We start from the raw sequence: 14,861 nt of genomic DNA on the forward strand, positions 1-14,861 counted from the left end.
GGCACTTTTTTGCGTGAGTGGTCAATGAAAGAATATTTGAAACTCTACATAAAAGGGACAATTTTGGTACTATTTCGTCCTTCAAGACATGGAGACATGAAATTAGGTATTTTTTTTATTTTGAACACATCATGGTAAAGGGTATATAAGATTCGCCACAGCCGAATATAGAACTCTTAATTGTACACACTTCTTTCTAAACACATGGCTGAAGTTCTCATATAAAATATTAAATATTTGACATTCTACTAAATGTTTAGATATAATATTTTGTATTTTTCTATAGTGATTAGAAAATTATTTTCGATGTTTAGATGTTGTTTAATTTGGACGTCGTATTTTTTTGTGGATAATATAGTAATTCAAATTTAACTTGTATAGAAGTTATTATGCAAATAGATATGTATGTACATTTGAATAGTCACATAATAAGTAATTTCAATTGTATTCGTAATTATATCCAAAAAATATATATAATTTCTTTTTTGAGACAGTCATTTCTAGTATGTCCTGGTAGCACTAGTCATTAAGTATTAATTAAAAACTTTAAACATTCTTTTGTTAAACACTTTTTACATCAAATTTATTTCTTTTTGTATTTGTTGTTAAATGACTGCCAGCTATTTCTCATTAAATATGTACATATGTATATATAACACGCTATAAAATTTAAAAGAGAACCATTTATACTTATTTAATTACACAAGCGACTGTATCTTCTCAAATGACACAAAATACAATTGACAAAAATATTCGAATCATTTTTAAATAATGAGAGTTTTGCTGCTCTTTTGAAAACTTAATACATTAAGTCATTTTAAATATAAGAGCCTGACGTACAACAGTCCTAATTGAAGTCCTAATTGAAATCATGAGAAGATGTAATATTAACTTATAAAAAAAACTTCTACAGCTGTTCTATTATTCGTCTTTTTATTGTTATTAGAAGAAGGAATTTCGAAGGAAATGAAATTTTTATCTATTTCGTTAAAATCCTTCTGGATTAAGATGTCTTCAAGTTAAAATGATTTAAATGGCCATCTTTTCCACCCGCATATTTTGTCATTTTTCCAACAAACTGAGCTGTTTGTTTCTATTTTATTTCATTTTATGACTTTAATTCTCTTAAATTACACTCTGCTACTTTGATTATTTTTGTATTTTGTTTCTTTTAGTTACACTTTGTTGGTAATGTCGTTTTGTGTTGGTTAGTTAATGGTTCATATTTTATTTTTATATCCACCATCACCCGCCATATAACAAAATCTCTGTTAAATTGTATGTATGTATATATGTATGTATGAATGTATGTATGTATGTATGTATGTATGTATGTATGTATGTATGTATGTATGTATGTATGTATGTAGGTTTACTAAAGTGATCTGCACGGTAGTACGTATGTGTTATCGCAAATTTTTAATTAAAATAAATAATACGCACTGATGTCTTTATTTACTTTTCCCCGTTTTGTTTATTTTTATTAATTTCAATCTTTTAAATTTGAAATTTGTTTATTTCAAAAAATATTAAAGATTATGATAAATTAATGAAACATGTATATTCCTCCGCGATTTTAAATATGTTTATGAAGAACATTGGTAGGCGAATAACAAAATAATATTTGAAACATATTCATTTCCTCCATCAGTTTAAATTGATTAAAGTTCAAGGTTAACGATGAATTATCTAACTAAAAAAATCATAATTATCACTTATTTACTAATTTTTTCGAAATGCTCAAAAACGGATTACAATAGCCAAGAAATTAAAACTAATAGTATCAGCGATTTTTATGTCTGAAAATCAGTACAATATGTTAAAACAAAACTTTCTGCAATTTCTTCCAAATGGGTCTCAAAAAATCTACAATTTTTATTTCTATTTCGTAAATCGACTTTAAGTGCATTGGTAATGCCCATTCCAAGTGTCCCGAAAACAGCCTTTTTAAAAATTTCATGTATCAATACGAACACGAGAAAAATAAAAAATATTTTTTTTCGAATAGTCCTCAGCGATTCTTAGAATTTTATGTGACCCAGAATATTGTGTTTCAAACGGAACGACAACATCAATATGAAATTTTTATTAAGTGTGTATTTTATAGGTACACCGAAAATTATTTGAATAACACATTGATTTCATTTAATAATTTTTAATGTCGATGGAATTTACTTATACAGTATTGTTCGAAACCTAAGCAACTTTTTTTGGCATTGTATACAAAGTGCTATATTTTCTATTTTAATTGATTTATTCAAAATTATATAATTAATAATGTTCGAAACTTAAGCAACTTTTTGATGTTCTTATGAAAATCGTTGGTCCTTTTGAGTTCCAAACACCTTCCAAACACCTTCTCTTCAAAAATCATGGCCACACCCTTAAATTTTTGCTCTCCATTCATTATTGGGCCTTCACTAAAAGGATATGTTGTAATATTTCCTTCAGCCTTTGAGCCTCACATACTTTGCCTGAATTTAAGAAGGAAAATGTGGACCCATTTATAAATAAAACTGTTTTTTTATTAGTCTTGCGTAATCTATTTCAATATTCTACCCAAAATTGTACAGAATTTGTAAAAAAATCGAATTTCTTTAAGTAAACTCTGTGCCATGTCACTGCGGGATTTATATGTTTTACTTTCTGGGACATTTTTGGCCAACAAAATGAACCATAGGATTATGTACATTGAACAGAACAACTTACTTTATTGCGATTTTCAGCATGATAATGAACCAAAACCTTTTGAAAAGTTGATCTAAGAGTAGTTATCGAGTAATGCGACCCAAATTATTTGATTGTCCATCAAAATCTCCCGACTCAAGTCCCTTAGAGATGCTGTTCTAAAAAAATGACTAACGATTATTTTTAGCTTCAAAAACTCAACATAAACAAGATTTGTATAAACTGAAATCATTCTAAAAAATTTGACGAGGATCGGCCTATAGTTGGCCTTACCCCATTATAAGGTTAAATATACGATTACAACTATGATATAAAAAACTTTCGTTCGAGTCAAAATCGTTCTCCCGAATTTCATGAGGATTGGTCCATAATTGACCCGCCTTCATATATTGTCACCTTAAGAAATTTACTGAATTAAACATTCGAGTACAGCGATGAAATTCAACAAAAACAACACCTGTATGAACGAAAACTGTTCTGCAAAGTTATGTATGTATTTTACACAATTTGGCCAATTCCTTATTCATTTCTTTCGCTTTGTTGATACACTGAATTTTTTAGGTACATTTTTTTATTTTTCAATTATTGTCTGCATTTATTAGTTGTATGAGGGTTGTGTTGGTGTGTACACACAAACGTATTTGTATATACTTATGAATACTATACATACTTATGAATATTAATATTTTATACAAGCCATCCAATTACATTACATTTTTGTTTTTTATTTAATAAGGTTAAAATTGAATTTAATGAGAAATAATGGCGATTGAATGTAGTTTTTCTTTATCAATGCAGTTATTGAAAATAAATATTTGGGCTAACTTAAATATAAGTGTAAAAAATCGACAACAATAAAACATACATATTTACGTAGTCGAATAAAAATTGTTTACAATTATAAGTAAGGTATAACCTTTTAATATAAACACGACATCCCCAGCAAAAACTTTCATTACCAAGTAAGCTTATGTAACTACAAGGAGAAGATGTCCAATAAATCAAAACGATTTGTAGTAGTCATTGAAAATTATGTTAATAAGTAACTGAATACAATTGAATGCCATTGTCAGGTTTTTGCTGGAATTCAAATGAAAACAATAAAAAAACCTCTTATATCCGACAATATTCCCCTTCAAATAATACTTGGTATTCAAAAACATTATTTCGTTACGTTATATGGCATTGTATTGCATATGAACTAAATATGTACTGATGGGATCTTTATATGGGACGTGGGATCGATTTTCGACCGATAATCATAATATTTTAACAAAACATTTTGGTTCCTTAAAAATTTGTCGCGCTTTTATAAGCCAATTATCTGCCTTATAGTAATTTTCTGAAGGGAACCTTTTTGGGCCAAGGTTAAACCGTAGACATATAGCAAACAAACAATATAAATAATTTTCCCTTTTGTTTTGCAAATATATTTTTTAATGAATAGAAAAAAGTATTTAAAACGTTTTCAATTATATGAGAGTAGATTGTGAGTTATTGTACAATTTTTTTATGCGAATAATGTAAGTTTGAAATTTAAAACTAAAACAAATTTTTTCCAAGTGCTTTTTAAAACAATTTTTTTTACGATAAACAAAAACAAAATCTACGTCTCGTCAATGTTTACCAGCAATGAATCAGAGGTCGAAGTCGACCGGCTTCGAGTCGGAGCTTAGCCGCCGCCGAACTATATTTAGTTGCTTGAGCCGCCGCCGAAACATTCGGCTTAAATCGACTCAAATTTTTTTAATGTTTTTATTAACTAGACTGTAAGATCAATTATGTTTAAAATACACTATGGTGAAGGGTATATAAGATTCGCACAGCCGAATAAAGCACTCTTACTTGTTTTATTTATGACGGTCTTGTAATAAATGAGCGAGCGATATGTAACACCATTCAAAAGTCTATTCATAAAGAAATATGGTGGAAATAGACCCATTGATGGGATAGTATGAAAGAAAAAATATATTAAATAGATAAACAAATAATAACAAAGAAAAAGAGGAGAAAATCCAAAGATGCGTAAAGAAATGACAATAAAATTGGCCACTTTTTGTAGGTTAGTGATAAGAGGTTTAATATGTCAATTGTCAAAGACTTGTGCGGTTACTTTTAGTTTGTTATCTTATTTTTTTTGTGTTTTTATGTATAGTTCTTTTGGGAATAAAAGGACGTCTCTCTTTTGTTCACATGATGTCGAACAAAGTGGTGGTTGTTATTGCCTTAACATAAAAGATTCATTTTTTAACACATTCATCTTTATTTTTTTATTTTAATTTTCTTAAAGCAAGAATTCAGCTGTTGGATAAAATAAACAACAGCAAATAAGTTTCAACCTTTCAACGAAATAAAGTTTTTGAATGTAGAGCATAATACAGAATGAATACAGTTTTAGTCTTTCATATTTATTTATAATGCTTAATGACGCTTATTATTATTAAAAATATTATTTTTTTGAGTTTGAATGTACATGTGAATCTTAGGGTGTACTTCAATATTTCCTAATTATACCCTTCACCTTTGTGCTGAAATAAACTTTCTTACGACATTCGAAAAACATATGAAAAATTGTTATAAATAGAGCTTTTGCATAGAAAATACCACCAACATTGTTATGACTATTGTAGCAGCTGCTGACATACTACGCATACAACGCTACAACATCGATTGTGAATACAATAATAAAATAAACTGCTGAAAATTTGTTTATAGAAGTTATCATACATCCTGGCTGTACAATAAATTTCCGATATACATGTACTATCAAGACATGTCTGTCAGTCTGTCAGTCTCTTAAAAGAACGATAGGATCTAATCTATTGTTGCAGATTGATTGGTATTCAAATTGGACAAAATCGGTTTACATTTGGACATGGCCTCCATATAAGGTTCGCTTTAAAAAATGACTAACGTTCATAACAAGCTTAAAAATACTAGTATTTTTATTACTAAAATTTTTTTATTGACCAAAATTTCATATAAATCGGCAAATTGAAATTTGCGAATTCGGTTAAGTATTGTAAGTATATTATCTTTATATTATATATTTTTTTATTTTTTTAGAAACTATAATTTTACTAGTATGCAGGATCATATTTCGCCTGGAAGATTGCACAACGTAAGAATGGAATAAGTTATATCAGCAGAATTATTTAGATTTAAGCATTTAAAAAATATTGTTAGAGGCAGTCTTACTTAGGAATTTGACCAAAGCGGTCGTTAAATAAAATTTTACTCCTAAAATTAACATGTTTCATTTATAGTGGACAAGTCGGTGTCCACTTAAAAATATTTTTTTATATTCGCATAATGAAGAAAGTTAACTTGTATAACAATATTATGATAAATACAAAAATATCATGATGAAATATTTTGACGGTATTTAATCATAATATGATATTTTAAAATTGTTACAATTACGATAATATGTTTAGACTACAATCATAATTTTACCATGTTTTTTCTCTGCATGCTCTTACAGAGAATTATATCATTTTGTTCATATTTTGGTTTTAAATGTTATAAATTTATTACTTTTTAATCATAAATGCGTTTTCATTTAAGAAAAAAGTTCGTGTTCACCGAACTTTGAAAACCGAACAAAATTTTAAATTTACCGAAGTTCGGTGTTCGGTACCGAACGAAATCTTGAGTTCGTTCGGACTCTAATAAATAAATACTACATAATTAAGTTCAAAGTTAGAGGGTCCAATTTGTTCCAATTATTTTCATTTACAACACGGTTACATAGAAAATTTCTATAAATGAAGGGCTTATTGCAGTAACTCAATAAGCCACCCACCATCACAATTTGATTTTATGAGCTTTTTGATTTGCTAGAAACCATATCTATTGTCCCTAAAAAGATTTTTAGCATTATATGGCTATATTTAGCGATGTAAGGGTTATGCTTCTTTTTCTATTTAAACTATTTGTAAGAAATTTTATTTCATTAACTCGATATGCCACATATATTTTTTTCACTTTATAAGAAAGTCCTTTATAATGATGAAGGTAAAAGCGGAATTGATAATATTTTATGTTGTTGTGATAAAACAAGATAAGACAAGTATTATAACACTATGAAAAAATTATATTTGTCAAAATCTCGAGAGATGTCATTTTATGAAATTAAAGTGGTTTACCATGTTACTGCACAATAATAATTTCATTTATAACTATGTTGTTTTGTTTATTAAATAAATTTCATATTGCGAAAAAATCGTATATAAAGTTCAAACTATATGCATAATATAAAGTCATACTAAATTACTAAAGACATTTACAGAAACCTTTTTCAAGCAATGGAAATTTCTAAAATCCATGTAAGAAATCTGACGCAACATTGATTGAAATTAGTTCGGATGTTTGAAACGACAATCAAGAAGCAAAATATTAACTGCGCTGAAAAAACGCAAGTTTATCACAAATTTTAATCTGAATATTAAGTGCAAAACCCAAATCAATGCAATTTTTTGCTAAAACAGTGCTTTCCACTGTATTTATGATTTTCATCTATTGGCATCTGATAGATATGGACTTATATGATTATTTAGCGTGTTTAAAGTACAAATTTAAAAATTCCTATTTTTCGATTTACTCAAAACTTTATATTTGTGGCATTCCTAGTTACTGCAATAAGCCCTTCAAATGTAAAAATTGAATAAATGATTTTTTTTATTTTACTTTCTATAAGACACCAATTCAAAGGAATATTCATACATAGCGTAAGAAGGGTTTTACAGCAATAAAAATAAATTAAAGCAAATGTTTGTTACTAATGGCCTTTATATCGGAGCACTCCCTAATTCTGGAATTATTTTTACAGAACTATATTTTGAAATTTTCGTATACATGAAGATTACTTGCATCATCATTTCTTGCAAGGATAATAATTGAAAAACTCAAGGTTTTCATAGAATGAATTTCATAATTCTTTGATAATTAACAAGGACTTAGTGGCAGACCGTGAATTGTCGCCAGTGTTAATGAAAAATTTTTGGGTTAATTCTTCGCTTATGCGCGGGTACATATGAATGATACTTACATACACATATATTCCCAATTTTCCAATGTTTACGCTCGACAGGTACCATTCATAAGAACAAAAAGGTAATAAATGCTATTTTCAATTGATTGATTTCACCTTGAATATTTTATGGCAAGATATTTAAGAATGTAAGTACATTTTTACCAACAGGTAGTTAAAGGTGTTAATTATGGTATGAAATGAATTTACATACACATGTGCATATCAATTTCAATTTGCACTTTACATATATTTAAATACATATGAGGGTGTTTAGGGGAAATGTTTAAAAGGATGTGCGGCGGCAGTACACTACAGCATTCTAGTGGTTAAGCGGCATGCTCAGTGGTGTATGCAACAATGGAAATTGATTGAAAGTAATTCAAATTTGGTACATTTAACACTTTTCGCACGTTTTTTCCAATTTTAATTCAGAGAAATACGCAATAAAATTTTTCATCGCAAAGAGCATCATAAAATTAAAATTTATTATCACGTTGGTGAGTGAACGAGTAAAAACAATTAGACAATAGGTACTTATTAATTGGTTTTAAAATGTTTAGTAGTTTATTGTGTTATTATAACGAAATTTATTTTTTCGAAAGCACCTTACTATCGTCTAGAATTAGAAAATATAATTGAAGGATCTTACAGGTAGACAAACATATATTGGCCATTTGAATTCAAGCCCACGATAATTATTTCTAATTAAATTAATCTTATATGATTAAAATTTTTGAGACTTATTTAAAAAAAATTTATTTGAATGTTTTTACATTAGACCATGTCAGAGAAAGCTGATTTTTAAAACGGAAATTCCCATCATCTTAAATGGTAAAATGTCTCAAATATTAACATATGTTATAAGGTCCCCTTATCACTGGCTCAGAAATAATGATTACAGCGATGAATTTTGGTATGCGAAATACAGCCTTCTTTTTAAATGGTAAAATGTTTCAAATGTTATCATAAGTTATAAGGTGTATTCTATCAAAATTAGCAGACAAATTTACCAAAATGAAGAAATTAAGACGGTAATATAAAAACAGATATACAACATCATCTAAAGAATCTAAATAATGATCTAAAAGTCACGGTCCTAATGAGATAGTGGAAGTCAAAGGTCAGAAGCATCAAATCTTTGCATATATCTCTATGTCTGTTCGTCGTACATGATCGTCGTAATTGAATCGACCCATAAAGTGAGTTTAAGTTGATGAGTGTACCAAAAGGCAGGTGAGAAATACGCAATATTACGCAATTAATTAATTAGTTTATTAATTAATTAGTTACGGTATTAATTAATTAGTTTAAATAAAACATTAATTTGGCAGATTCATTATTTAAATCAATATAATTTGGAAATCACATTGGTGTTTTTGCACCAATGGTCATGTTTCTAGGTTCAATATTTTTAAAAATTCAAAAAGTACCTTTTGATGAACGAAAAGTCCCCTTTTATAGATTCTCATTTACTCCGGGCTCTACATGCTTAATTTCATGTTTCTAGGTTCAATATTATAGGAAATTCAAAAAGTACCTTTTGAAGAACGAAAAAGTACCAAAAAGTCCCCTTTTATAGATTCTCATTTACTCCGGGCTCTACATGCTTAATTTCATTTTTCTAGGTTAAATATTAAAGAAAATTCAAAAAGTACCAGTCGAAGTACGAAAAAGTACCAAAAAGTCCCCTTTTATAGATACTCCGGGCTCTACATGCTTAATTTCATGCTTCTAGGTTTAATTTTAAAGAAAACTCAAGAAAATAGAACGAAAAAGTACCGAAAAGTCTCTTTATTATTAATTTCATGTTTCGATTTCAATGTCAAAGAAAACTCAAAAACTACCAGATGGAGAATGAAAAAGTACCAACAAATATCACTTGGTACCGGGTTTCCAAATAACACCTCATTAGCATATTTAGTGTTTCTAAATCTAAAAATTTTATCTAAATTGGATCATTGTGTTTGAATAAAATCAAATTTCCAGTTTTTACCCCTTTTGGTACTTTTTTTCTACCCATTAACGAAATAAAAATTCTATTCCAAAATGTTGCAACATCGTAGTGGGAGCCCGTTATTACGTATTTATATGTATAAGTTAATAAACCAAAATCAATGTTTTATGAAAAAAGTACCAAAAATAGGTACAATTTTCACCCCTTAAACATCCGAATAACCAAAAAGTACTAAATTTATATTTTTATTTTTTCGTCAAGTTATGAAGGAGTCAAAAATATTGTTTGAATGTACACTGGTTTAAAAGATACATGGTGTGCAAAAAAGTACCAAAATACAGTTTTTACCCGTTTATTCCCTAAAGGGGCCGAAATTGAAAAAAGTACCAGACACCTGTCCGCTTATTTTTTAAATGAACGACGATAAGCTTTAAACTATTTTTGTATCTTTTCTAGTTTAGGAGATATGAGGTTACCGATTTTACCCGTTTTTTACCCCCTAAACATTCGAATTTACCCCCTAAACATTTGACTTTACGTATTTATAATGCATTTAAAACATATTGCTGGTAAGAAATTTATCTTTAAATGACGCATATTCATATGACGAGTATATTTTATGTTACTGACAGATAACGTACTTAATTTCAGTCGAGCAACATAGTCTAATAAGAGAAAAACATGAATACTCATACTCGTACCCCTATTAATAGAATGTGAATGACAATACCAATACAAACTATGCACTTCTTATTTAGTTCTTTAAAATCTAGCTTTAATTTTTATATTTTTTGTACAAATAAATTGTTTTTGACATTTTGCCCTGAGGTCTTATTACATCATTAAATTATTGTTTTTGTATCACTGTTTTGTATAAAACAAACAATGTATTCTTCTTAAAGACGACACTAGACAAAAATGTGGATTTTTGTTTTTAACAAACACAACTTTTTAATAATCTCATTTAAGTTTATGATGCTTAAAAAGTGAACAAAGGGGAACTTTATTGGTGATGGCTTAATTAAATTTGTCATATAAGGCAATTTCAACTTTAAAATCACAAACCTTATATTAAATGTGGAACAAATTGGATAAAGAGAGGAAACGCTAAAGATTTTTATTAAACGTTTTAAATAAAATGAACCAAATGCAAGCACATATACTTATCCAAACATTTCCACTAAATGTACTTGTGTGAGTGTTATTTATTAGATGGATCAGATTATAATAAACTTAATGAAAATTTACGTATAATTGTTATAATTATTAAATATTACTCATACGCCAGCAATACAATTCTAAAACTTCTTACGAAATGAAAAACAATTTCTTGTTTACACCTATCAAATATTTGACGAAAAATGGTTGACATTGAACCATTACTTTGCCTAACCGCACCCCCAAATAGAGCTTTTGGGCTCATAATTATGTTAAATGTTCTAAATCGCAAAACTTATATTTATAGAACTTTTATTGACCCTCCCCTTAGAAAATGACTTGAAGATCAAAATGTACTTATATTCATACTAATAACACGATTAAATTCTACATAGATAACTTTGAAGTAGACGTAAATTCCTCTATCAAAATTTTTAAGGATAGACTCTCCTATGAGCCCTCTTCTAAAAAATATATATATATTTTTGTCAAAAATAAGTAAAAATATTCCGGAACTAAGTTAAAAAACATATTAAATGTTTCATTTTCCCTATTAACATCAGGGTGATATTTAGATATGACTTAAGTAAATTATGGTAAATTCTTTTGAACTAACAAAATATTTATTTTTAAAAACAAAATATTTTTGTTCAAATATGTTTATGAACCGATGTTTTACATAGATTTTGTTTTGAATAGAATTTGTTTATGTAAAATTTCATCCTTCTATAGTCATTTTCAAAAGGGACCTTTTTTATGAGATTTCACCGTAAACCAGTAATGAGCGTTTAAGCGTTTAAGGGTACATCATATGAGAGAAGGGTCAATTATGGACCGATCGCCATAAAAGTTGGTCGAGATATTTAGTTTTTACTTAATTGTGCCAAATTTTATTGCTTTATTCGTATTTTTAGCTAGCGTTAAAGTAATTTTATGAAGCGGACCTTGTTTGGGTGGTAGTCAATTATGGAGCGATCCTCACTAAATTTGGTAAATTATGGATCGCATAAAACTTACGTGTGTCAGATTTCGTCACTGTATTCATATTTTAAATCCAGTAGTGGTCATTTCAGAAGGGGACTTATATGGTGGGTTGGGTCATTTAGTGTCCGATCCTAAAAATTGGTAAAGAAGTTTTGGCTAGTAAAAACTTAACCTTAAACTTTTGACGTTAAATTGTTTAGCGTATATGAAGAGGTGGTGTTAATTATACACCCGAATTATTTCATATATTATTATATTAATATTATTGTTATATAATTCAAATTTGATTGCTTCTAAAAGAATTATTAACAAAAACAAGGATACAATTTAAAATTTATTTAAAAAAAATTTAACTCTCTTTTTCACAAAACAAAAAAATAAGAGTGTAAAAATTACTGCCACGTCATAAGTTATAGGTTAATATACCGAATTTCATTGCTATAATCGAATTTTTAGACCAGAAATTAGTGTTAAAGTATTTTCCTGTAGGAGACCTTATATAGGGGTAAGGCCAATTATAGACCGATCCTCAAAAACTTTGGTCAAACGATTAAGGTTCGTATGAAACTTACTTACGTCGAATTTCATAGCTATACTCGCATTTCTAAAACAGTTTTGACCGTTAAGCTCTTTTTTGGAGGACCACTTGTATACGGGCTATCTGAAACTTATTTACGTCGAATTTCATCGCTATACTCGTACTTCTAAAGCAGTTTTGACCGTTAAGCTATTTTTTGGAGGACCACTTGTATATGGGCTATCTGAAAACATGGACCGATATTAACCATTTTCAATACCAAACAAACCTTATAAATAGATAATATTTATGCGAAATTTCAACCGTCTAGGTCCTCCCGTGTGGTCATGGACATTGCATGATCGTCTTAGAATTTAATGTGGGCCCAGAATATATGTATATACTTTTGTGGGTCTATGACCAATATTTCGTTGTGTTACAAACGGAATAACAAAATCAATATACGTTCCTTCTTGAGAAGGGTATATATAAGTTTGTCATTCCGTTTGTAATTTCTATAATATAATTTTCCGACCGTATAAAGTATATATATTCTGGATCCTTATAGATAGCTGAGTCTATGAAGCCATGTCCATCTGTCTGTCTGTTGAAATCAGTTTTTAGAGGACCCCAGATATCGGCGAGATCCGACATCGCTATTTAAAATCAGCAAAATCGGTCTATAAATAACGGAGATATGAGCAAAAAAAATTTTTGTAAAAAAGACATATTTTTTTCATGCCCTGTTAAAAAAGCAACAACAACACTGTGAATTGAAAAAAGATGTATATGAGTGAGTAGATGTATTTGGTTTTATTCAGCTGTGTATTTTGTTTTGTATGTTTGGATGCTGCTGGCTTCATTGAGTTATGTATTTTGTTTTACTTTTTGTGAATACTGTTCGTATATTTGGATGTAGTTTGGTTTGTTTCGTTGTTTATTTTGTTTTTCTGTGTTTTTCGTTCATTTTCATTTTGTTTTTTTTTCATTTTTATTTCCATTTTGTTTTGCTTTTGGTGTAATACAAATGTAGTCGGGAAAAAATGTTAAATTTATAAAACTTATATGTTTAAAATACAATATGGTGAAGGGTATATAAGATTCGGCACAGCCGAATAAAGCACTCTTACTTGTTTTTTTGTGATGGTTGGTATAAAAATATAATCCTTTCAACATACTGACTACTTTAGTGTATCATATAGTCGATCATGCCCAACTATACATTCATACTTGTTTGTAAATATATATATAATAATATATATATATATATATATATAATATATATATATATATATATATATATATATATAATATATATATATATATATATATATATATATAATATATATATATATATATATATATATAATATTATAATATATATAATATATAATATAATATATATATATATATTTTTTTTTTTGTGGTGTTACATGATTTTTGTAAATGCAAAAATGGTTGAAACAAACAATAAAGACATTTGAAAGTTTAGTTATTTCTAATTTATATATTTTATAAGACAGTTCTTGCCCGATAGAGCTGTCTGATTCAATAGTACAAATATCTTTCCGTACATATATTAGTTATTTTATTTTGATGTTTTAATAAGTCTTGAATTTGCCTTATCCCGATTTAGTATTAGCGAACATTAAATTGAACAACTTACCTTTAACTTTATCAAATTTAAAGTAAAATAAAGATGAAAATCCAGAATAATTAAAAAGATTCCGTTTGATAGTTTATGTTGATTAGGCTGATTGAAAGAACAAGAGAAGTACAAACCATAAGAAATCGAAGAAGAAAATATTTAGGTATACATATGTATACATTAGAGGTGCCCAAAAGTATAGATATTGCATGGATGAGTCGTATTTTGTTAATTAGCGTTTAAAACTATATTTTAATATTCTTCAAAAATGGTGCAATTTTTTGTCACTCGATATACCTCGTTGGAAAGACCATTTTCTCTAGAATATACTTTAAATGGCGAAATTTTTGTAGAAATCAAATCAAGTCTTATTACACCGTACGACACTCAAAATTAGACATGAACCAAACATTACTTCTTACCCTACTATAACAAATTTGGTGTCAAATGACGGAAAAGAGTTGTAAAATATTTTGTGTTTTTTTATACTTAGTATTCTGTCAGTATCAGAAGATATCAAAAATACCCTAAATTTTTTTCTGAAAATATATTATTGAAAACATTTAATTAATTTTAAAACACATTTTGATATTATTTTATCATGACAGTATAAAATAAAAATACTACAAAATATTTCCCCACTCGTCTTGTTCTGTTGACTTCAAATTTGGCGTTGTTTAAGCAGTAGAAGTATTTTAAAATATTTTTTGAAAATGTACTTTTCTTTTAAAAGAACACAGTATTACAAAATGAAAAAATAATAAAAACGCAGTTTTTCTCCTTTAACCCTCCGCCATGCACATGTTCCGATAGTCAAGTACGTAGCGCATGTATCTGGCGAGATACACTATGTATTTCAGTACATTTATATGAAAAA

At 28.1% G+C, this 14,861-nt stretch overlaps 1 protein-coding gene across 3 annotated transcripts in view; it reads right to left on the minus strand.

Moving 5' to 3' along the window:
- The window catches only part of LOC111678933, a 70,985-nt gene that overhangs the window by 55,064 nt on the left and 1,060 nt on the right, over positions 1-14,861 (minus strand). For all 3 annotated transcript variants that reach the window (XM_046945465.1, XM_046945463.1, XM_046945464.1), the window contains exon 2: positions 14,003-14,089. The gene's annotated coding sequence lies outside the window, so the exon portion shown is untranslated. The remainder of the gene's footprint in view (positions 1-14,002; positions 14,090-14,861) is intronic.

The sequence above is a fragment of the Lucilia cuprina genome, chromosome 3 (assembly GCF_022045245.1).
Source record: "Lucilia cuprina isolate Lc7/37 chromosome 3, ASM2204524v1, whole genome shotgun sequence".
Classification (NCBI taxonomy): Eukaryota; Metazoa; Arthropoda; class Insecta; order Diptera; family Calliphoridae; genus Lucilia; species Lucilia cuprina.